The 22,911-nt window shown below is 41.7% G+C and overlaps 2 pseudogenes; one reads left to right on the top strand and one right to left on the bottom strand.

The window, feature by feature from the left end:
• Nucleotides 1-6,431: 6,431 nt before the first annotated feature.
• Nucleotides 6,432-8,827, bottom strand: LOC147002816 (uncharacterized; annotated as a pseudogene).
• A 9,503-nt stretch (nt 8,828-18,330) lies between these two features.
• Nucleotides 18,331-20,810, top strand: LOC147002815 (uncharacterized; annotated as a pseudogene).
• The last annotated feature ends 2,101 nt before the right edge of the window (nt 20,811-22,911 follow it).

The raw sequence follows: 22,911 nt of genomic DNA, 5'->3' as shown, positions 1-22,911 counted from the left end.
CAGGTCTGCTTTGGTATGTTAAATATGCACCTCAGTCCCTTGACCCAAGGTCAGAAAGCAAACACTCACTAGGGCCTAAATATTTTTTCAAGTTCTCATAGTCTATAGAAAGCTTTTATCAGGTTTTCACTGGGTGTGAAGAATTTCCCCGTTCTCTTTGTGGCTGAAAAACTCTACAGATTCTCACATGGCTAAAGGACTTCTCAGGTTCTCTATGGAACACAAGGCCTTCTTGAAAGTATCTTTGAAGCCTCCTGCCTTCCCCATGTTCATATTGGAATCTAAAACCTATTGATCTCACCTGGACTTACTTAAGTTTTTCTGATTCTAACTGTAATCCAATTCTTTTCAGAAAGAGTTAGGCCTAAGAGCTTCCTGAGTTTCTCACTAGAGCCTACATTTCCACATGTTATCACTGGAGCCTAAGGCTTTTCCAGATTTTCACTGGTATCTAAGGGTTTCTGCAGGTTTTCATTGAGGACTAACCCTTCTTAGGTTGTTCATGTGGCTAAGGCCTTCCCCATATTCTCAGTGTATCTTAAAACCTTGATCAGGTTCCGTCTGGATTCTACAACTTTCCCCAGTTTCTCATTTGGCCTAAAATCTTCTACAGATTCTTCTGGGGCCTAAAATTTTCTTCAGGTTCTCACTGGGCCTAATGGCTTTGTCCATGTTCTCATTGGGCTCTAAAGCATTCTCCAGTCACATTGAGGCCTTGGGCCTTCCTCCGGTTCTTCCTCTAGCCTAAATTCAATAGGGTTACACTTGATCTAAATGCCTTCCCCCATAGTCTCAATGTAGCCTAAGATCTTTCTCATGTTCTCACTGAACCTTAAAGTTTCCCTTTATTTAAACTGGAGCCTAAAGTCTTTCCCTAGTTATAATTGTCTAATACTTCCCAATTTCTTTCACTGGGACTTAAGGTCTTCCTAGATTCTTATTGGCGTCAAAGACCTTCCCAGGTCATCCTCATTGTTGTACAGGGCTTTCCTCATGTTCTCACCGGATCTTAAAGGTTCCCACTGGTCCTAAACATTTCTAAGGTTCTCACGGGTTCTATAAGGCCTTTAATAGGTTTTTACTGTGAAAGTCCTTCTTTCATGTTCTTATTGTTACCTAAAAATATTCTACATGTTCTCATTCAGGCTTAAAACCTTTTCCAGGTTCTCTCTGTGATTGAAAACCTTCTCTAAAGTCTAACTCAAACCTTAGGCCTCTCCCTGGTTCTCACTGGATCCTTAAACTTTTTATAGATTCTCACTTGGGCCTAAGGCCTTCCCAATGTGTTACTTGGTATTAGCGTCTTGCCCAGATTCTTATTGGAGCCTAAACCTAGGGCTTCAGTTGGGTCTAATAATTTTCCCAAGTTCTCATAGGCTCTAGAAGAAGAAATTCCACCAGGTTTTCCCTGTGTTTGAACACTTCCCTTATGTTCTCACTGTGGCCCAAAACTTTCAACAGGTTCTCATCTGGGGCTAAAGGCCTTCTGTTCTTACTGAGATCTAAGGCCTTCTACAAACTCTCCCTGAGGTCTTCTGCTTTCTACAGGTTATTACTTGAGCTTAAGGTTTACTTCAGGTTCTAACTGTGACATAGGCCTCTTCTAAAGACTCACTGAGGCCTGAAGTTTTCTCCAGGTACTTGATTGAAATATAAGGGCTTCACCATGTTATTACTTGGGTCTAAGGTTATCACTGGAGCCTAAGACCTTTCCAGATTCTCACTGGTGCCTAATGCCTTCCTCAGTTTCCCACTGTGGCCTAAGACCTTCCCACATAGTCACTTAAGCCCTTCCCCCATGTTATTACTGGGGTCTAAAGCCTTATACAGGGTCTAGCTGGGGCCTAAAAATTTCCCATATTCTCATGAGTTTCATAAAGGTTTCAATAGGTTTTTCCAAGCTGGGCGTGGTGGCACATGCCTTTAATCCCAGCACTAGGGAGGCAGAGGCAGGCAGATTTCTGAGTTCGAGGCTAGCCTGGTCTACAAAGTGAGTTCCAGGACAGCCAAGGCTACACAAAGAAACCCTGTCTCGGAAGAAAAGAAAAAAAAAAAAAAACCAAAACAACAAAAAAACCCAAATCAATAGGTTTTCCTTTGTCTGAAGGCCTCTCCAATGTTCTTACTGTGGCCTAAAAGTTTCTGCATGTTCTCATGGGATATTAAGGCCTTTTCACATTACTAGGTCTTAAACCTTTGCCTTGGTTCTCACTGGAGCCTAAACCCAGTGTTAATAATTGGGTCTAAAATTTTTCTCAAGTTCTAACAGGCTCTAGAAGGCCTTCATCAGATTTATACTGGGTTTGAAGACCCATGTTTTTACTGTGGTCTAAATAGTCAACATATATTCAATGGGCCTTCTCTAAAGTCTCATTGAGGCCCTTCTGCCTTTCCTAAGTCCCTACTAGAGACTAAACACATTTAAGGCTTTTTTTTTTTTTTTTTAACATTCCAACCACAATCTAAAGCATTCCTAAAAGACTCAAGGCCTAAGCTTTCCTGAGGTTCTGGATCAATGGCCTTCCAAGGTTGTTCCTGGAGCCTAATATATTCCCTGATTCTCAGTATTGTCTTAGGGTTTCTGCAGGTTGGCGCTGGGGCCTGAGGTCTTCCCAAGTTGTCAGTAGAATTTAAGGCTGTATTTATATTCTCAGAGGGTCTTAAAACCTGTCCTGAGATCTTATTGGTAGAGGCCAAGGCATCCCCCAGGTCCTTAATGGGGCCTGTCTTAATCACGGTTCCTATTCCTGGGCAAAACATCATGACCAAGAAGCAAGTTGGGGAGGAAAGTGTTTATATTCAGCTTACACTTTCCACATTGCTGGTCATCACCAAAGGAAGTCAGGATTAGAACTCAAGCAGGTCAGGAAGCAGGAGTTGATGCAGAGGCCATGGAGGGATGTTACTGGCTTGCTTCTCCTGGCTTGCTCAGCTTGCTTTCTTATAGAACCCAAGACTACCAGCCCAGGGATGGCACCACCCACAATGGGCCCTAACCCCTTGTTCACTAATTGAGAAAATGCCTTACAGCTGGATCTCATGGAGGCATTTCCTCAACTGAAACTCCTTTCTCTGTGATAACTTCAGCCTGTGTCAAGTTGACACACAAAGCCAGCCAGTACAATTGACCCCTTGTCAACTTGACACACAAACACATCACTATTAAGCCCCAACCCTTACTTTCTTATTCATCCCCAAGACCTAAATAACTTTAAAAGTCCCACAGTCTTTACATATTAAAAGTTCAATCCTTTTAAAATATCCAATATCTTTTAAAAATTCAAAATCTCTTAACTGTGGGCTCCACTGTAATACCTTCTTCAAGAGAGAAACATATCAGGGCACAGTCACAATCAAAAGTAAAATCAAACTCCAACCATCCAATGTCTGGGATCCACTCATGATCTTCTGGATTCCTCCAAGGACTTGGGTCACTTCTCCAGCTCTGCCCTTTGTAGCACACACCTTCTCTTCTAGGCTCCAGATGCCTGTACTGAACTGCTGCTGCTGTTCTTGGTGGTCATCTCATGGTACTGGCATCTCCAAAACACTGCTGTCTTCAGCTGTAACTAGGCTTCACCAACAGCCTCTCATAGGCTTTCTTCATGGTGCCAAACCTCAACTCTTTTGCATTATCCTTCAGTCCTGGGCCATCAATTGCAACTGAGGCTGCACCTTTACCAATGGCCTTCCATGGCCTCTCACAGTGCCGAGCCTCAGCTGCTCTTCAGGACCCCTTCATGCCTTCAAAACCAGTACCACCTGGGTGACTCTTACACATTACCAAGTCCAGCCACAGCACAAGATACAACCTTCCCTATCTCTGGAATACAGCCTCTGTGCTCTCAGAAAACACTTCCCAGAAGATTTCACCTCAATGATGTTGATCTCTTCTTAATCACCGCTAATTTCTTAGTTCCACCAGCATCAATAGTCCCAGTAATGCAAAGGTTTCACTTTAGTAGTCCTGGTATCTTGTTAATCACAGCTGATTCTTCAGCTCCAGCTAACCAGAACCACAGAATCTTCATAGTCAAAATAGCAACAGCCCTGATACAGAGTCTTTAATCTTTCCTCTGAAATTTCACAAGCCAGGCCTCCATCTTCTGCCCTGTTCTCAACATTATCTTCCAAGCTCCTACACAACATCCCAGAGCTCTTAACACTGAATGGATCTTCTAGCCCACAAAGTTCCAAAGTCTTTCCACAGCCCTCCCCCAAACATGGTCAGGTTGTCACAGGAATTCCCCACTATGCTGGTACCAATTTGTCTTAGTCAGGGTTTCTATTCCTGGACAAAACCTCACGGAGCTTAAGGCATTCCTCAGAGTCTCAATAGGGCTTAAGGATTTTCCCATGTTCACTAAGATTCAAAGCTTCCTTAGAATGTTACTGGGGTACAAGGCTTTTCCAGAGTTATCCTCAGGGCCCAGGGTTTTTTCAGGTTTTTAATAGTCTTCCCAGGAAATCACTGGGGTCATAGGCCTTCCCTGTGTTCTCACTGGGTCTTAATTTTTCACTGGAGCCTAAAATGCATTACCTGGAGTCTTGCTGGAACCTAAAAATTTCCCAAGTTCTCATAGGTTCTGTAAGACCTTCAGTGGGTTTTATTGGGTCTGAAGGCCTTCCTTACATTCTCACTGTGACCTAAAACATTCTGCAGGCTTTCCATTTGGTTTAAGGCCTTTCCAAGGTTCTCACTCCAATAGATGTTCTCCAACATCCCACTGAGGCCTTAGGGCTTTCCTAGGTCCTCACTGGAGCTCATAACTTTATTTAGGTTCTGACTAAGATTTAAGAGCTTTGTTAGATGCATACTATAATCTATGACTTTCCATGAATGCTCTTTGATGCCTAAGGACTTTCTTATTTTCTCACTGGGCCTTAGTCTTTTTCAGATCCATGCTGGTATCTAAAACCTTCCTCAGTTTCTTCCAGGAGACTAAAACTTCTAAAATTTCTCAATGAGGCTTTAAACATTCTAAAGCTTCTCCATTGGGCATAAATCATTTTACAAATTTTTATTGGACCTAAAGGCCCTCTCCATGTTCTTACTTCAAATTTTTACTTGGACCTAAAGTCTTTTCTAGTCACATTGATGTCTTAGGTTTTCCACAGGTTCTCATTGTGCTGTAAAACCTACAAGTTCTCACTGGAGCTTAAGGAATTCCTCAGTTAGGCCTAAGAATGTCTCCATGTTCTTACTCAGTCCTAAAGCTTCCCCAGGCATCACTGAGGCCTAAGGCCTTTCTCAGGTTATTATTGGTGTCTAGGTCCTTCCCAGGTTCCTGAGGTCTTCACATATTCTCACTGAGGTCTAAGGATTACCCCAAGTTCTCACTGGGGCCTAAGTCTTTCCAAAATTGTTTCTGTGTCTGAAAGCTTGGCCCAGGTTCTCACTAGAGCCTATGCCCAGGGTTTCAAATGGGCCTAAACATTTTAAGTTCTCATGAAGTCTAGAAGGCCATCACCAGATTTTCACTGGGTCTGAAGACTTTCCTCATATTCTTCCTGGGCCTGACAACCTTCTACATGGTCTTAAAATAGCTAAATGCCTTTTTCAAGTCTTATTGAGACCTTCTGCCTTTCCTAAGTTCTTTTTGGAAGAAAGAACTTAAGAACATAAAGGCTTTTTACTGATTCTCACTATGCCTTAAGGATTTTTGCATTTTCTGTTTTCAAAGGCCTTCCTGAGAAACTCAACAAGTCCTAAGGCCTTTTACAGGTTAACACCGGAGCCTAAGACCTTTTGTGGTTTTTACTGTTATCTAAGAGTTCTTATCACAGGTTCTCACTGGCACCTCAGAACTTCCCAGGTAGTCAATGGGATCTAAGGCCTTCCAGCCTTCCCCAGGTTCTCAGTGGGTCATAGAGACTTGCCAAGGTTCTCACTGAAACCACGTTTCTCCAGTTACTCACTGGTGTCTATAATCTTAGATTTGTCTCTGTGTCTTCAAGCCTCGCCCGGGTTCCCACCAGGGACTAAGGTGTTATTCTGTGTTTCACTGAAGACTAAACTCTTTTCTGTTTTCATGGGATCTATAAGGCTTTAGACAGGTTCAACCTTGGTTGATGACCAAGCTGCAGGTTTGCTACATATGAGCAGGGAGGCCTAGGTCCAGCTCAGGTATGTTCTTTGTGATGTTTCAGACTCTGAAAGTCCCAAAGATCCAGGTTTGTTGACTCTGTTGGCCTTCCTGTGGAATTCCTATCCCCTTTGGTGCCTGCAATCTTTCCTCCTATTCTTCCATAAGAGTCCCAAAGCTTCATCCACTGTTTGGCTGTCGGTGTCTGTATCCATCTGAGTCAGCTGCTGTGGGTGGAGGGGGGCTCTCAGAGGACAACATGCTCCTGTCTGCAAGCATAACAGAGTATCATTAATAGTGTTAGGGATTGGTGCTTGCCCATGGGATGGGTGTTGCAGTAAATCTTCAACCCCAATAAGCTCCTGCAAAAACACACAACTCAGTGACACTTTCCTTAAATTTTCTCAGTGCTAACACATCCATGGATTGCCATTCGAGTTCCTGATAACCCTGTGGATGATCATCGTCTGGAGGTCTTTGCTACATACTAACTGGATAAACAAAAGCTTGTTTTCTAATAACCTTTGGTTGGCTTTCTCTAATTTTATCTCCTGTCTCTACCTGAGTATTTTCCTTAATTGAAAATTTAAATTCCTCCCTTAAGGTCTGTGCTCATGTCTCTCCTTTTGTCGCTCTTCCTGTTCCTTGAGTTCTTGCATTCTCTGTTCAAGGTTCGGCTTCCACATTTGAAAACCTTCTTTATGTTGTAATTCTGATATTGTAGCATCTACCTTATTTTGATCTACTAGTCTTAGTAAACTATCCTCTTGACTCTGCTTCCAAATTTTATCTCTATCTCCTTGCTGTTCAGTCTGACCTACGAAATTCTGTATCTTTTTTCTGGTATCTTTTCTAGCTCCTGTCTCCAACCTTTCTTCTCCCCTTTCTGTTGCTTATCTTGACCTATAAAATCCTGAACCTTCAGTTCTAGTTTTTCCTCCAGGCTGTGTTGCCAAGTTTTATCTCTCTGTTGCTCAGTTTCATCTATGAACTTCTCTAGTGTCCGCTCCAATCCCTTTCCTAAGGCATGTAATGTTTTATCTATGGCCCAGACTTTGAGAAGATGTAGTAAGTCAAGAGAATAAATATTGCACTAATGTTAAATGACAAGGTGTCTATTTCCTTTAAATCCATCCCTGTCAAACCATTCAAAATATCATCCCATAAATCCCAACTGTGGTATTTATTGTGTTTCTCATTTTAATATAATATACTTATATTATATACATATATATATCTTTATTACCAATTTATAATTTGTATTACCTGTTCCAGAGCCCTTTGTACCTTTGTCTCCCTCTGCTGTTCAATTCAGAACACTGCAGTCCTCTCGGATTCTTTTGTTTGCTGGGAGGGGCTGATTGTAGAAAGACCTGCAGCTTCTGTGCTTCTGAGCTGGCTATATCTTTGTTGGGGTTGCAGCTGGCACCTTGTGCGCTTATCTCAGGCAGCCTGCAGCACACGCAGTCGGGAGAGCGGGTCTGGCTCTCAGGTATCTTGTGTAGACTCGGGGCTTACGGGGGAGCGAACACGGAAAGGCTCCGGAGGAGGCGGAGCGAACACGGAGGAGATGCCCCAATCAGCTCACTGTGTCTGCCAGAAAACTACCTTGCAGTCAATTGCGCTCCAGGGTCCCCCTTCCATCTCTGGGAGTCAGCATTGGCTGGGGTGCTGCCCCTGGCTGTAGCTGTCTGCTTCGGGTGGGGTGGGGAGGGAGCCTCTCTGTGGCTCTCTGTAGACCCCTCAGACCCAGTCAGCTTTTAATCTACACACTGCTGCAGCTTTAGATCTGCTCAGCCTTTTATTTTGGGGGGTGGAGTGGGGTGGGGAGACAGTGGACTTTTATCTCAGACTAGTTGGGTTCTAAGCAATAAGATGGGCACCAGTTCTCAAGTTGGGCAGGTTATGGTTGGCCCCCTACCTGTCTACAAATAATTTAGGCAGGGGAAGGGAGCAGACAAGATAAAATTTGAGTTGAAAGTTTTGTGGGTGGGTTGATGTCTCTATCGCTCCACTGGGGTTCCTGTAGGGCTACAGGAGATGCCCTCTTTAGGTTCCATATTCTCAATGTAATGAGTTCCAACTAAGATCATCCCATTGATTCTTGGATACTTCCCTTATCTAAGGTCTCTGTTTCCTCCCCAAAATTGCCCCCCCCCATTTACACCAGTTGCAGATTTCCATTCATTTTTATGGCCATATAGCCATCTCTCTTGTTCTTCCCCACACCTGATCCTGAATTCCCCATTCCATTCCCCATACCCCCTCCCTCTAAGTTCCCTCCCTCCATCTGCCTCTTATGACTATTATATTCCCTCCCTACCAACTGGTTCTATTTTGTCATGCTATCTTCTTCACCTCTTCTCTCTATCATGAGAACCATTGTAAATATGACACAGGTACTAGATTGCTTTTGCCATATCCTTCCAGTCTTGGATTATTCTATTTTTAATATCCAAAGAAGTCACGGTTTGTTTACAAATGTTGAATGCATCCCCAAATTGTGACACTTTCCTTAAATTTTCTCAGTTCTAACACATCCACGGGTTGCCATTTGAGTTCCTGATAATCCTGTGGATGATCATTGTCTGGAGGTCGTTGTTGCATGCTAAACAGATAAACAAAAGCTTGTTTTCTAATAACCTTTGGTTGGCTTTTATCTTCTGCCTCTACCTGAGTCAAGCGTCCTCACTGGGTTTTCCTTCTTGTTTAGCTTCTTTGGGTCTGTCCGAGTATAACATGGTACCTGTATTTTGTGGCTAATATGTACTTATAAGTGAGTACATGCCATGCATATCCTTTTAAGACTGGGTTACATCACTCAGGATGATATTCTCAAGTTCCACCCATATGCCTGCAAAATTCATGATGTCTTTTTAAAGATTTATTTATTAATTTAATGCATATGAGTACACTGTAGCTGTCTTCAGACACACTAGAAGAGGGCATCAGATCCAATTACAGATGGTTGTGAGCCACCATGTGGTTGCTGGGAATTGAACTCAGGACCTCTGGAAGCGCAGTCAGTGCTTTTAACCACTAAGCCATCTCTCCAGCCACAATGTTAGTTTTTAATAGCTGAATAGTATTCCATTGTGTAGATGTAGCACATTTTCTTTGTCCACTCTTCAGTTGAGGAACATCTAGGTTGTTTCCAGTTTCTGGATATTGTGAATAAAGCTGCTGTGAACATAGTTGAGCAAGTGACTTTGTGGGATATTGGAACATCTTTTTGGCATAAGCCCAGGAGTGGTATAGCTGGGTCTTGAGATAGAAATATTCCCAGTTTTCTGAGAAATTGATGTTCAAAGTGATTGTACAAGTGTGCACTCCCAACAGCACTGATGGCATGCTCCCCTTGCTCCACATCCTTGCCAGCATGTGTTACCTCCTAAATTTTTGATCTTAGCCATTTTGATGGGTCTAAGATGGAACCCCATAGTTGTTTGACTTGCATTTCCCTGATGACTAAGGACTTTGAACATTTAAGTGCTTTGTGGTCATTCAAGATTCTTCTGTTGAAAATTCTGTTTAGTACTGTACCCCATTTTAAAATTGTATTATTTGGGCTGTTGGTGTCTAACTTCCTGAGTTCTTTGTAAAATTTGGATATTAGCCCTCTGCCAGATGTAAGATCCTCTCCTAATCTGTGGGGGGTGCTGATTTGTCCTACTGACAGTATCCTTTTCCTTACAAAAGCTTTATAGTTTCATGAGGTCTCATTTAATCAATTGTTGATCTTAGACGTGGGTATTTCCCACTTTCTCTTCTTTGAAATTTAGTGTATTCAGTTTTATGTTGATGTCCTTGATTCACCTGGACTTGAGTTTTCTGCAGGTGATAAGTATGGTCTATTTTCATTCGTCTACATGTAGACAAATTGTTTTATTTATTTACATTCCAAATGTTGTCCCCTTTCCTGGTCTCCCCTCCAAGACTTCTTTACCTCATCCCCTCTCCCCTTTGCCTCAGAGAGGGTGCTCCCCAACCCATCCACACACACCCTCACTCACCCACCCCATCCTTCCCTGAGGGCATGAAGTTTCTACAGGATTAAGTGCATCCTTTCCCACTGAGGCCAGACAAGGCAGTCCTATGCTACATGTGTACCGGGGATGGTGGACCAGTCCTTGTATGCTCTTTGATTGGTGGCTTGGTCTCTGGGAGCTCCCAGGGTTCCAGGTTTGTTGACAGTGTTGGTCTTCCTATGGTGCCAACATTCTCATCAGCTCCTTCAATCCTTTTCCTAACTGTTTCATAGGTGTCCCAGGTCTCAGTCCAATGGATGTCTGTAAGTATCTGCATCTGTCTTAGTCAGTTGCTGGTAGAGCCTCTCAGAAGACAGTCATGCTAGACTCCTGTTTACAAGCAAAACATGGCATCAGTAATAGTGTCAGGGTTGGGTGTTCACCTACAGAATGGATCTCAAGTTGTGCTGGTCTCTGGATAGGCTTTCCTTCAATCTCTGCTCCATTTTTGTCTTTGCATGTGAGTATACTGTCTCTCTCTTCAGACATACCAGAAGAGGGCATCAGATCCCATTACAGATGGTTGTGAGCCACCATGTGGTTTGGGGATTTGAACTCTGGACCTCTGGAAGAGCGGTTAGTGCTCTCAACTGCTGAGCCATCTCTCCAGTCCCCTCTGCATTTCTTTTGGACAGGAACAATTCTGGGTCAAAAATTTGAAGGAAGGTTGGTGACCCCATCCCTCCATTGGGGCCCTATGTATCTACTGGAAGTGATCTCTTCAGAAGACTATCTTCCCACTGTTGGTTTCATCAAAAATCATTCTCTTTGGGTCCTGAGAGGCTCTCACACCCCATGCCTCTGGGATTTATAGGTTCCCCCAACCCCATCCTCTGTAGCTGCATATTTTCATTCATTTCCCTGGCCCTTTGAGCTTATTTCCTGTCTCCCTTCATACCTGATCCTGCCCCCATTTTCCCTTCCTCCTCCCCTCTCCCACCCAGATCCCTCCCTCCCTCTGCCTCCTGTGATTATTTTGTTTCCTCTTCTAAGTGGGATTAAGCCATCCTCACATGAGCCTTACTTCTTGTTAAACTTCTTACCATCTGTGGGTTGTATCATGGCTATTCTGTACTTTTTGGCTTCCTTATCAAAAATGAAGTGTCTATAGGTGTATGGCTTTATTTCTGGGTCTTTGAAATATCTTGTTTTCTTGCTCTATGGTGATTAAGAGTTTTGCTGGATATAGTCTAGGTAGACATCTGTGGTTTTTTTAGAGGTTGCTGAATATTTGTCCAGGCCCTTCTAGTTTTTAGAGTCTCTATTGAGAAGCTAGGTATAATTCTGATAGGGCTTCTTTTGTATGTTACCTGGCCCTTTTCCCTTAATGCTTTTAATATTCGTTCTTTGTTCTATAGATTTTTGTGTTTTGATTATTATGTGCCAGGAGGATTTTCTTTCTGGTCCAGTCTTGGTGTTTTATAAGCTTCTTATGTGTTTGTAGGCACATTTATCTTTAAGTTAGGAAAGTTTTCTTCTACAATTTTGTTGAGAATATTTTCTGGGCCGTGGAGCTGGGACTCTTTACCTTCTTTTATTCCTATTATTCTTAGGTTAGATTTTTTCCCTGGTATCCCAGACTTCCTGGGTGTTTTGTGTCAGAAACTTTTTAGCTTTAACGTTTTATTTGACTGATGTATCAATTTATTCTATTGTATCTTCTAGGCCTGAGATTCCCTCTTCCATCTCCTGTATTCAGTTGGTGATGCTTGCATTTGCTGTTCCTGTTCTCTTCTCTAGGCTTTTCATCTCCAGGATTTCCTCAGTTTATATTTTTGTTATTGCTTCTATTTCCACTTTCAGGCCTTGCATAGTTTTATTTATTTCCTTCCCCTGTTGAATTGTGTTTTCCTGAATGTGTTTAAGGAATTTATTCATTTCCTCTTTAAAGGCCTCTATCGTCTCCAAAAGATTGGATTTAAGGTCATTTTTCTTGTGTTTCAGTTATGTTAGGGTATCCATACCTTGTTGTAGTGGGGTAGCTGTTCTTTGGAGGTGTAATATTGCCCCAGCTCCTGTTGATTGTGTTATTTCAAGGGTTTTTAGCCATCTGGATGGTTTTGGTCCCTGGATGTTCTCATAGAAGCTACTGGGGGTTGGGGTGAACCTGGATAGTCTTGGTGTGGCAGGCCTTTGATAGTTATTCTTGGGCTGTATTGTTCTAGACCTGCAGTTCTGTATGGTTCAGGAGACCCAGGTCTGATGAAGGTGGGCAGAAAGATGGCAGAAGGATGGATGTCCCCATGGGATGGCAGGATGCTTGGCTTAGACCAGATGGCTCAGCCAGCAGGGAAGATGGGTAGGAGAAGGGAAGCTTACCTGAAAGGTTTAAGAGACTGATGGAGGTGGAGGAGAAGCAACAGGAGAATGGAAGTCTGTTGTAGGTTGTCTTGATGCCATTTGTATTCTGATGTTAATTCTGCTTCTTTAAGAGGGACATGCCCTACCTCCCCCATGAGTAGTGAATCACATACTCAGGTGATCTCATGTGAACCTTTCTCCAGGCTAGAAGCTGTGATTGAGCAGTGGAAGGAAAAGGTGGGAGGAGATTTCTTGGAGAGTGGGGGCAGGTAAAAGGAGGAAAAAGAGAAGGAGAGAGGACAGAGGAAGAGGAGGAAGGAAGATGGAGTAAAAAACCATGTGGCCAGGAGAAACTGCAAGTAGCAAAAGGTCTCATAGCTGGGGAATCAGTACAGAACTAGATCTGCCCAATGTAGGCATATAGCTTATAAATATAATAACTGGATTGTGTGTGTGTGTGTGTGTGTGTTTATAAGGGCTTATGGAGTTGGAAATTACTGCAACAAATTGGAGACCCCTATGTTAGGCTTAGAATCCAACTAACCTGAGATAAAAGTCCTCTATGCCCAGTGTATATGGCTGGGGCTATGATCTATGGCTGCAGCAGTGTGTAGATTGAACACTGAGTGGGTCTGAGGAGGTCTATAGAGAGCTGCTGAGAGGCTCCCTCCCAAAGGCAGCCAGGGCAGCACCCAGCCCTAGGCAGGACTTGGGCAGCATGGGTGCCCAACATGGTTTGCATTCCCTGAGCCTTGGGAAGGACCAGAGACCCTGGGTTGTGACAGCCTGTGAGGTAGCCTTCTCACAGACACAGTGGGTTGATCTGGGCATCTCTGCACCATAGAGCCTTCTTGTGCTTGCTTCCCCCTTCCCCACTAGGTTTAAACAGGCTCAGGACAGCCAGATCTGCTCTACAACCAGAGATCAGCAACCATGACCCAAACAAAGGCAGGACAGCCCAGAAGCGAACTGCAGTGTCCCAAGTTGAACAGCAGAGGGAGACAGAGATACAAGAAGATCTGGATCAGGTAATAAGAATTATAAACTGATAATATATATAATTTTAAGATACTTAAAGCTGGGAAACACAATTTTGGGTTTTATGGGATGATATTTTGAATGGTTTGACAGGGATAGATTTAAAGGAAATTGACATGTTACCAGTTATCATTACAATATTTACTATCTTTCTTGGTTTATCATGTTTCCTCAAAAGACAGGGGTCTAGGATTCTTTTTTAAACGAGCCTTAGAAAGGGATTAGAGCCAGGAGTGGTGGAGTTGTGGTGCACGCCTTTAGATCCAGCACTCGGGAGGCAGAGGCAGGTGGATTTCTGAGTTTGAGGCCAGCCTAATCTACAAAGTGAGTTCCAGGACAGCCAGGGCTATACAGAGAAACCCTGTCTCAAAAAACCAAAAAAACAAAACTCCAAAATACCAAAAAACCCAACCCCCCCCAAAAAAAAGAAAGAAAAAAAGAAAGAGAGAGAGAGAGAGAGAGAGAGAGAGAGAAGGGATTAGAGGGAACACTGCAACTCAAGGTACAGGAATTTATAGGTCAAGATAAGTGACAGAGAAAAGAAAATGAAGGTTGTAGACAGGAACTGGAAACGATGTTAGAATAAAAGATACAGAAATTCATAGGTCAGACTGAACACCAAAGACATAGCAATAACATTTGAAAGCAGAGTCTAGAGGATAATTTACTAAAGCTAGTAAATAAAAATAAGGTAGATGCTATAATATCAGAATAATAACAAAAAGAGAAATTAAAATTATGGAAGCAGGGCCTAGAACAGAAGATACAGGAACTTAGAGAGCAGCATGAACAACAGAGAGAAATTTAAGACTTGGCAACATGGTCTAGAGGAGATACTAGAACTGAAGACACAAAAGAATGTATAGGTCATGATAAGCAATCGAGAGAAGAAAATGAAAGTTGGAGACAGGAGCTGGAAAAGATGGTAGAACAAAGGATGGAGTAGCTCACAGATCAGACTGAGTGGCAGAAAGAAATAATGAGAATGGGAGGCAAGACTTGGAGGAGAACCTTTTTTTTATTAGATATTTTCTTTATTTACATTTCCAATGCTATCCCAAAAGTTCCCTATACCCCCCTCCCCTACCCACCCACTCCCACTTCTTGGCCCTGGCGTTCCCCTGTACTGGGGCATATAAAGTTTGCAAGACCAAGGGGCCTCTCTTCCCAATGATGGCCGACTAAGCCATCTTCTGCTACATATGCAGCTAGAGACACGAGCTCTAGGGGTACTGGAGGAGAACCTTTTAAAATTAATCAATCAATCAAAACAAAATACACAGCAGAATATCAGAATTACAATATAAAGAAAAATTAAAATGTGGAAGCAGAACCTTGAAGAGAGAATACAGGAACTTATGGAACAGGAGGAACAACAAAAGGGAGAGATATGAACACAGAACCCAAGGGAGGAACTTAAAACATCAATTAGGAAAAATACTCAAGTGGAGAAAGATGACAAAATTAGAGAAAACCAACCAAAGGTTGTTAGAAAACAAACTTTAGTTTATCTGGTTAGTATACAACAAAGCCCTCCAGACGATGATCATCCACAGGGTTATCAGGAACTTGAATGGCAACCCATGGATGTGTTAGAACTGAGAAAATTTAAGTAAAGTGCCACTAATGTTGGAATACATTTACTGTTTGTAAAGGAAATCCTGACTTCTTGGTCTATTAAAAATAGAGTAACCCCCCCCCCCCCAAGATTGGAAGGATATAGCAAAAGCAATATCAGAACCTGTGTCGCATTTATAATAGTTCTCATGGTGGAGAATAGAGGTGAAGGAGAAAGCAGGACAAAAATAGAGCCAGGAGTAGAGATATTTCTAATGATCAGCTGCTTGGTGAAGATTGTTTTGCTGAGATAGAAGTGCAGGCTACATATGATGGAGAAACCTTGACCTTGTGCCACCTGGCAGCCTTAAATGCCTGTGACAATGTTACAGAAACAGGAAAAAGACTTGAATCATCTTCTCAAGTCATGCAAAGTCCAAATGAAACATTCTCTGACTTTTTGCAAAGGTTGACTTCCTCCGTAGAAAGGAGTATATCAGATCCATTAACAAGAAAAGCACTAGTTAAGTCTTTAGTTTTTGAAAATGTGAATGCCAAATCCAAGGGAGTAATCAGCCCCTTGAGGGCAAGGGCAGCATCAAGAGATGAGTGGATTGAATATACAGTTGATGTTAGACCTCACTCACCTGATATGACATTAATAGGAGAAGCTGCCACTAGACTCCTTGAGATGACCAAAAATTTTAAGTGTCTTAATTGTGGTGAGCAGGGTCATTTCAGAATAAACTGCAGAGAAAACTAAATTAATCCCAAAAGGGAAGCCTATGCCTTCTGGAATATGTTAAAAAAAAAATAAGGCAAAGGCTGACACTGGACTAGTGAATGTGGAACAACAACAGACAAATGGGGCAACACTTTATCAAAAAACTCCCAGGAGAGACTCTTGCAGATCCTGATGGCAGACAGGGAGAGTTCTCTTCCTCGAGATAACTAACACCACCACTCTGAAAACAGAAATTGTGAGACCAGATAACAAGGTCAAGGCAAATTCTACAAACAATTCAAAAAACCTAAAAAGGGACCCAAAACAAATATTTTGGCAAACTTCTATCAAAATCCCAAGCTTAGAATATTAGTAAACAATACGAAATTGAAGGAATGTTCAACACTGGAGCAGATGTCACCATTATCTCTACAAAATCATGGCCTGCAGTTTGGCCATTTCAAGAAGTATACATCTAATTTCAAGGAGCTGGCACTTTGTCCCAAATAAAGCAAAGCACCAGATGGCTTAATTGTACAGGGCCTGAGGATCAGATACAGTACTTGGTTGGTACAGCCATAAACTTATGAGGAAGAGATCTGTTACAACAGTGTAAAACACAAATCAATATCCCTTCAGTTTCAGAAGCTGGCCATAAAACCAGGCAGACTCCTAATTAAAAAAAAATAGTTAAGGAATGTTATCAAAGACAGTTATAGACTGCCCAGGCTGTCCATAAATAAGATGCAGTAGGGGCTGACAATTCAACTTTACATTAAGAAGCCACTATTGTTAAAACACCAACAGCCTTATCACTAAGGTGGTTAATTGACCAACCCATTTGGATTGATGAACGGTCTCTGACAAAAGAAAAACCACAGGCACTAGAACAGCTAGTCCAGAAACAGCTGGAGACTCAGAGGAGTCTACTATAGAGGAGTCTACCAGCCCTTGGAATTTCCCATTACTTGTCATTTAAAAAAGGTCTTGGCAAGATGGAGGATGTTGACAGTTCTCAGAGCAATTAATGAGATTTTTCAGCCAATGGGTTCCCTGCAGCCTGGAATCCCATTGCCTTCCTTGTTGGCTAAGGAATGGCCTGTCATAATGATTGATCTGTAATCACCATTCTAGTCCTTGTTCTGTAGGCTGCCACTTTTCACAAGATCATATTCTGTTTACTGCTTGCCTTCCATAAATCAGGCATTAACCAGGGAAGGCTGGTACTCTCCTGTTCCCCAATGTCCTAGTAGTCCCTGTTTCTGGGGAGGGGTGGCATTTGGGATGATTGATAATCCCTGTGGAGTCATAGGGCAATTGGTCTAAAGTATTGACTCCAATGCATTTGACACAGACCTCTTTGCAGACAGGGTACCAGAGTGAAGGAGCTCTTCACTTCCATTGTAGTGCTTTCCCTTCCATGGATTGGTCAGGCCTTGATTCAATCTAGGATCGAGATGGTGGTTCTGAGTATTACTTGCTTGTTTTGAAGCATTCTCTGGCAAGTTTTAAAGGCCTCTTATCCTGTACAAATTGTTTTCTCAGATAGAGTATTTGTTTTCTGACCATGGGAAGCATTTACAATAGAACCCTACTAATCCTATAAGATGTTGTACCTCTGTCTTATTGGTTGGTGCTTTAAGTTGTTTTAACTTACCTATGACTTGGTCCTGCAGTAGACCACATTACACCCAAGAACTTGACCTTTGTATCTATCTGGTCCTGATGCCTTATCCTTATTGTTGGTCCAGCCATCATCTGTCAGTACTTGTATGGTTTGGTCTATTTTTTGTATATTTTCCTTTTCTTGTCCTATTATCGAAAGGTCATCAACATCTGGATATATGACAGAATTAGGTGCTGGAGTGACCTTATCCAGTGACCATCTTAGAATGTATGTGGGCAATGATTGGACTATTTATTTATCCTTGTGTTAGTCTTAAAAATTGCTACTGTCTTCCTTGCCAAGTGAATGTGGTGTGTTTTTTGCTTTATGGGTACAGTAGCATGCCAAAGAACATGTCTGACATATCTATAGTTGCCAGCCATTTTGATCATGTTTTCTTTTTTATTTGTTTGTTTGTTTGTTTATTCTATGTAAGTACACTGTAGCTGTCTTTAGACACTCCAGAAGAGGGAGTCAGATCTTGTTATGGATGGTTGTGAGCCACCATGTGGTTGCTGGGAATTGAACTCAGGACCTTCGGAAGAGCAGTGGGTGCTCTTAACCACTGAGCCATCTATCCAGCCCCTGATCATACTCTCTTAATCCCCATGGACATATCTTCTACATCTGGTAATTGTCCTGACAGATTAGGGGACAATTCATTAATTCCCCTATGAGCTACTATCGTTCACCATTTACCATTTAGTTTTAAAACTGGCCAAAGTTGATTGTTGAAATGGAAGTTTTGAGTTAGTTTAATTACTCCTTCCTCAGTAGGGTTTAATAGTTTCAGATATCTCACCATTTTCTCCTTGAATTTGGTATTTTAACATAAATGAGGGTTTATGTTGTGGATTGCCTTGGTGCTGATTGTATTTTGATGCTAATTCCACTTCCTTCAGAGGGACTGTCTCAGATGAGGAGTGAATCATGTACTCAGGTGACTTCATGTGAACCATCTCTCCATTTTTAACTGGTAAAATAATGGCTAAAGCCTGTGATTGAGCCATGGAAGGGAAAGGTGGAGCTGGAAGTTTTAGAAAGGGAGGGAGAGGAAAGAGGGAGAAGAGGAGAGGAAGGAAAGAGAGAGGAACTGAAGAATAGGAGGTAGAAGGAAGACGGAGCAGAAGCACACGGCCTTAAGAAACTTCAAGTTGCAAGGGATTTCATAGATGGGGAATATAGTAGTATAGTGGTAGATCTGCCCAATCTAGGCACACAGCTAGTAGTCATATTAATCGAGTTGTGTTTTCCTTGCATGGGCTTATTGGGGTTGGAGCTTACTACAACAAATTGGCACCCATTGTATTGATTAGAACTCAACTAGCTTGAGATAAAAATTCACTGCCCCTCCCTCCATTCCTGAATACACAGCTGGGGCAGGAATCTAGGCTGCAGCAGTGTAGATTGAAAGCTGAGTGGGTCTGAGGGGCCTACAGAGAACTGCAGAAAGGCTCCCTCCCCAAGTCACAGGCAGAAAGCTAAGGCCAGGGACAGCACCCCAGCCTACAGCTGGACTTGGGCAGTGTTATGTAGGACTCCCAGAGAGGGACGGGGACCCTGGAGCACAACTGCCTGTGAGGTACTTTTCGGGCAGACACAGGTAACCTGATCAGGACCTTTCTGTGCTCACTTCCCCATATCACCGGTGTCTACACAGGACAGGGACAGTCAGACTGGCTCTCTCAAGTGCTTGCTTGCGCTGCAGGCTGCCTGAGATCAGCACACAAGCACATGCTGCCAGCTGCAACCTAAATAGAAGCACAGAGGCCGCTTCTATGAGTCTACAGTCAGATCCTCCCTGTGAATAAAAGAATTGGAGAGGACTGCAGTGTTCTGAGTCAAACAGCAGAGGGAGACAAAGGTACAAAGGGCTCCAGATCAGGTCATACATTGATAATAAAGAGAGATATATAGCATTTTTTGATACTTAAAGATGAGAAACACAAAAATACCTTTTGGGCTTTATGGGATGATATTTTGAATGTTTTGATAGGGATAGATTTAAAGGTAATAGACACCTTGTCATTTACTGGTATTGAAATATTTATCTTCTTGATTTACTATGTCTTCTCAAAAGTAAGGGCCCTAGATAAAAAAAAAAAAAAATTCCTTGCCTTAGAAAAGAGATTACAGGTAACACTAGAACTGAAGGCACAGGATTCTACAACTCAAAATAAGCCACAGAAAGAGGAGAATAAAGGCAGGAGACAGAAGGTGGAAGAGATGCTAGAACAGAAACTTCAGAAAGTCATAGATGAGACTGAGCAACAGAGAGATAAGCTTAAGACTTAGCAACATAGCCTAGAGAAAACACTAGAACTAAAGGTTCAAGATTTTATAGGTCAAAATAAGCAACAGAAAGAGAAGAATAAAGGCTGGAGATAGGAGCTCAAAGATATGCTAGCAAAAATGATTCAACAATTCATAGATCAGACTGAACAGCAAGGAAATAGAGATAAAATTTGGAAACAAAGTCTATCGAGAACACTAGAACTAAGGATTTGGGATTTTATTGGTCAAAATAAGCAACAGAAAGAGGAGAATAAAGATTGGAGAAATGAGTTGGAAGAGATGCTATAAAACAGGATTCAACAATTCACAGATCAGACCGAATGGCAAGGAGGTAGAGCTAAAATTTGGAAGCATAGTCTAGAGTGTAATTTATTAAAGCTAGTACATCAAAATAAGGCAGATGCTGAAATATCAGAATTACAACATAAAGAGAAGCTAAGATTATGGAAGCAGGGCCTAGAATAGATGATACAGGAAATTACAGAGGGGCATGAACAACAGAAAGAGAAATTTAAGATTTAGTAACATGGCCTAGAGGAAACACTAGAATTGAAGACACAGGAAAATACACATCAGAATAAGAGACAAAAAGATGAAAATGGAGGTTGGAGACAGGAGATGCAAAAGATGATAGAACAAAGGATACAACAGCTCACAGATCATACTGAGCAGCAAAGAGAAGATATTGAGGATTAGAAGCAAGACTTGGAGAATAACCTTTTAAAATTAATCAATCAAAATAAAATGGACAACAGAGTATCAGAATTGCAATATAAAAAATTAAAATGTGGAGGCAGAACCTTGAAAAGAGAATACCAAAACTCAAGGAAGAGGAGGAGCAACAAAAGGAGAAATATGAAGCATGGATATAGACCTTAAGGGAGGAATTAAAATTTTCAATTAAGGAAGATACTCAGGTAGAGACAGAAAATAAAATTAGAGAAAGCCAACCAAAGGTTATCAGAAAACAATCTTTAGTGTATCCAGTTAATATGCAACAAAGACTTCCAGATGATGAGGGTTATCAGGAATTCGAATGGCAACCCGTGGATGTGTTCCAACTGAAAAATTTAAGGAAAGTGTCACTAATTTTGGAATACATTTGCCATTTGTAAAACAAATCCTGACTTCTTAGACTATTAAAAATAGTCCCCAAGACTGGAAGGATATGGAAAAAGCAATACAAGAACCTGCTGCACATTTACAATGGTTCTTATGGTGGAGAGATGGGGCAAGGGAGATAGTACAGCAAAATAGAGTCAGGGATAGAGAGATTTCCACAGATCAGCTGCTTGTTGAAGGATGCTTTGCCGAGGTAGAGGTGCAGGCTGTATATGAAGAAACTCTGGCATTGTGTTGATTGTCATCCTTAAAGTCTTTTGACAAAGTCACAGTATCAGGGAAAAGACTTGAACCATTTACTCAAGTCATGCACAGAACAAAAGAAACCTTCCCTGATTTTTGGCAAAGGCTAACCTCAGTAGTGGAAAGGAGTATATCAGATTCAGCAGCTAGCAAGGCAATAATCGAGTCTTTAGCCTTTGAAAATGTGAATGCTGAATGCAAGGAAGTAATCAGACCACTGAGGGCAAGGTCAACATCAATAGATGAGTGGATTAGACATACAGTTGATGTTAAACCTTGTTCACCTGATATTACTGTAATAGGAGAAGCTGCAACTAGACACCTATAGAGGACCCAAGATTTCAAATGTTTTAATTGTGGTGAGTAGGATCATTTCAGAAATAATTGCAGGAAAAACCAAAGTAATCCTAATAGGGGACCTATGCCTTCTGGAATATGTCAAAGATGTGGCAAAGGCTGACATTTGACTAGGGAATGTACAGCAACAACAGACAAATGGGGCAACACCCTACCAAAGAACTCCCAGAGGGGCCTCTTGACTGTCTCAATGCCAGACAGGGGGTCTTCTCTTTCTCAGGACAACTAAACATCACTGCTTCAAAAACAGATGTTGTAATACCAGATAACAAAGCTGAGGCAAGTTTTATAGACAATACAAGAAACATATAAGGAAGCCAAAGATGAATATTTTGGCAAACTTCTATAGAGGATCAAAGACCAAAACTAAGAATACTAGTAAACAATATTGAGATTGAAGGAATGGTCAACAGTGGAGCAGATGTCACCATTATCTATCCAAAGTCATGACCTGCAAGTTAGCCACTTCAAGAAGTAGACATCCAATTTCAAGGAGTTGGTACTTTATCCCAAATAAAGCAAAGCAACCAGATGGCTTAAGTGTACAGGACTAGAAGGTCAGGTAGGAAAATCGAGGCCATATGTGGTTTATATAGCCATTAACTTATGGGGAAGAGATCTATTACAATAGAGGAAAACACATATTAATATCTCCTCAGTTTCAGTGTCTGGCCACGAAACCAGTCTGGCTCTTAATAAACATTTTAAATTAGTTAGGGAACATTATCAAAGGCAGTTACAGACAGTTCAAGCTGTCCATAAACAAGATATAACATAGGCTGATAACTTAGCTCTACCCCAAGGAGCCACTGCTGATAAGACACCAACAGCCTTACCACTAAGGTGGTTGACTGACCAACCCATTTAAATTGCTCAGTGGTTTATGACAAAAGAAAAGCTACAGGCATTAGAATAGCTAGTCCAGGAGCAGATGGAGGCTCATCATATAGAGGAGTCTACCGGCCCTTGGAATTTTCCAGTTTTTGTCATTAAAAAAAAATCTGGCAAATGGAGGATATTGACAGATCTCGGAGTGATTAATAAGATTATTCAGCTAATGGGTTCCTTGGAGCCTGGAATCCCATTGCCTTCCTTGTTGCCTATCATAGTGATTAATCTAAAAGATTGTTTTTTCACAATTCCTCTACATAAAAGTGATAAGGAAAGGGTTGCTTTCTCAGTGCTTACCTTCAATAGAGGTCGCCCAATAAATAGATATCATTGGAAAATCCTGCCACAAGGAATAGCCCTACCTTGTGTCAATATTTTGTAGAACAGCCATTGGAGATGATCATAAACAATTTCTTCAATCCATTATTTATCAGTATATGTATGACATTCTATTGGCTGATCTAGATATAAATATCATAAATATCATGGAATGAATGTTTGATGAAGTAAAAAAACAAAAAAACCCCAAAACCTTGCCTTGCTGGGGATTGCAAATTGCCCCTGAGAAAATACAAAGAGGGGAATCTATTAATTATCTAGGGT

This window comes from Mus caroli, unplaced genomic scaffold, assembly GCF_978045245.1.
Source record: "Mus caroli unplaced genomic scaffold, Mus_caroli_1 scaffold_8, whole genome shotgun sequence".
In the NCBI taxonomy this organism is placed as follows: domain Eukaryota; kingdom Metazoa; phylum Chordata; class Mammalia; order Rodentia; family Muridae; genus Mus; species Mus caroli.
Note: the sequence above shows the minus strand (reverse complement) of the source record. Positions and strands in the feature narration are given on the sequence as shown.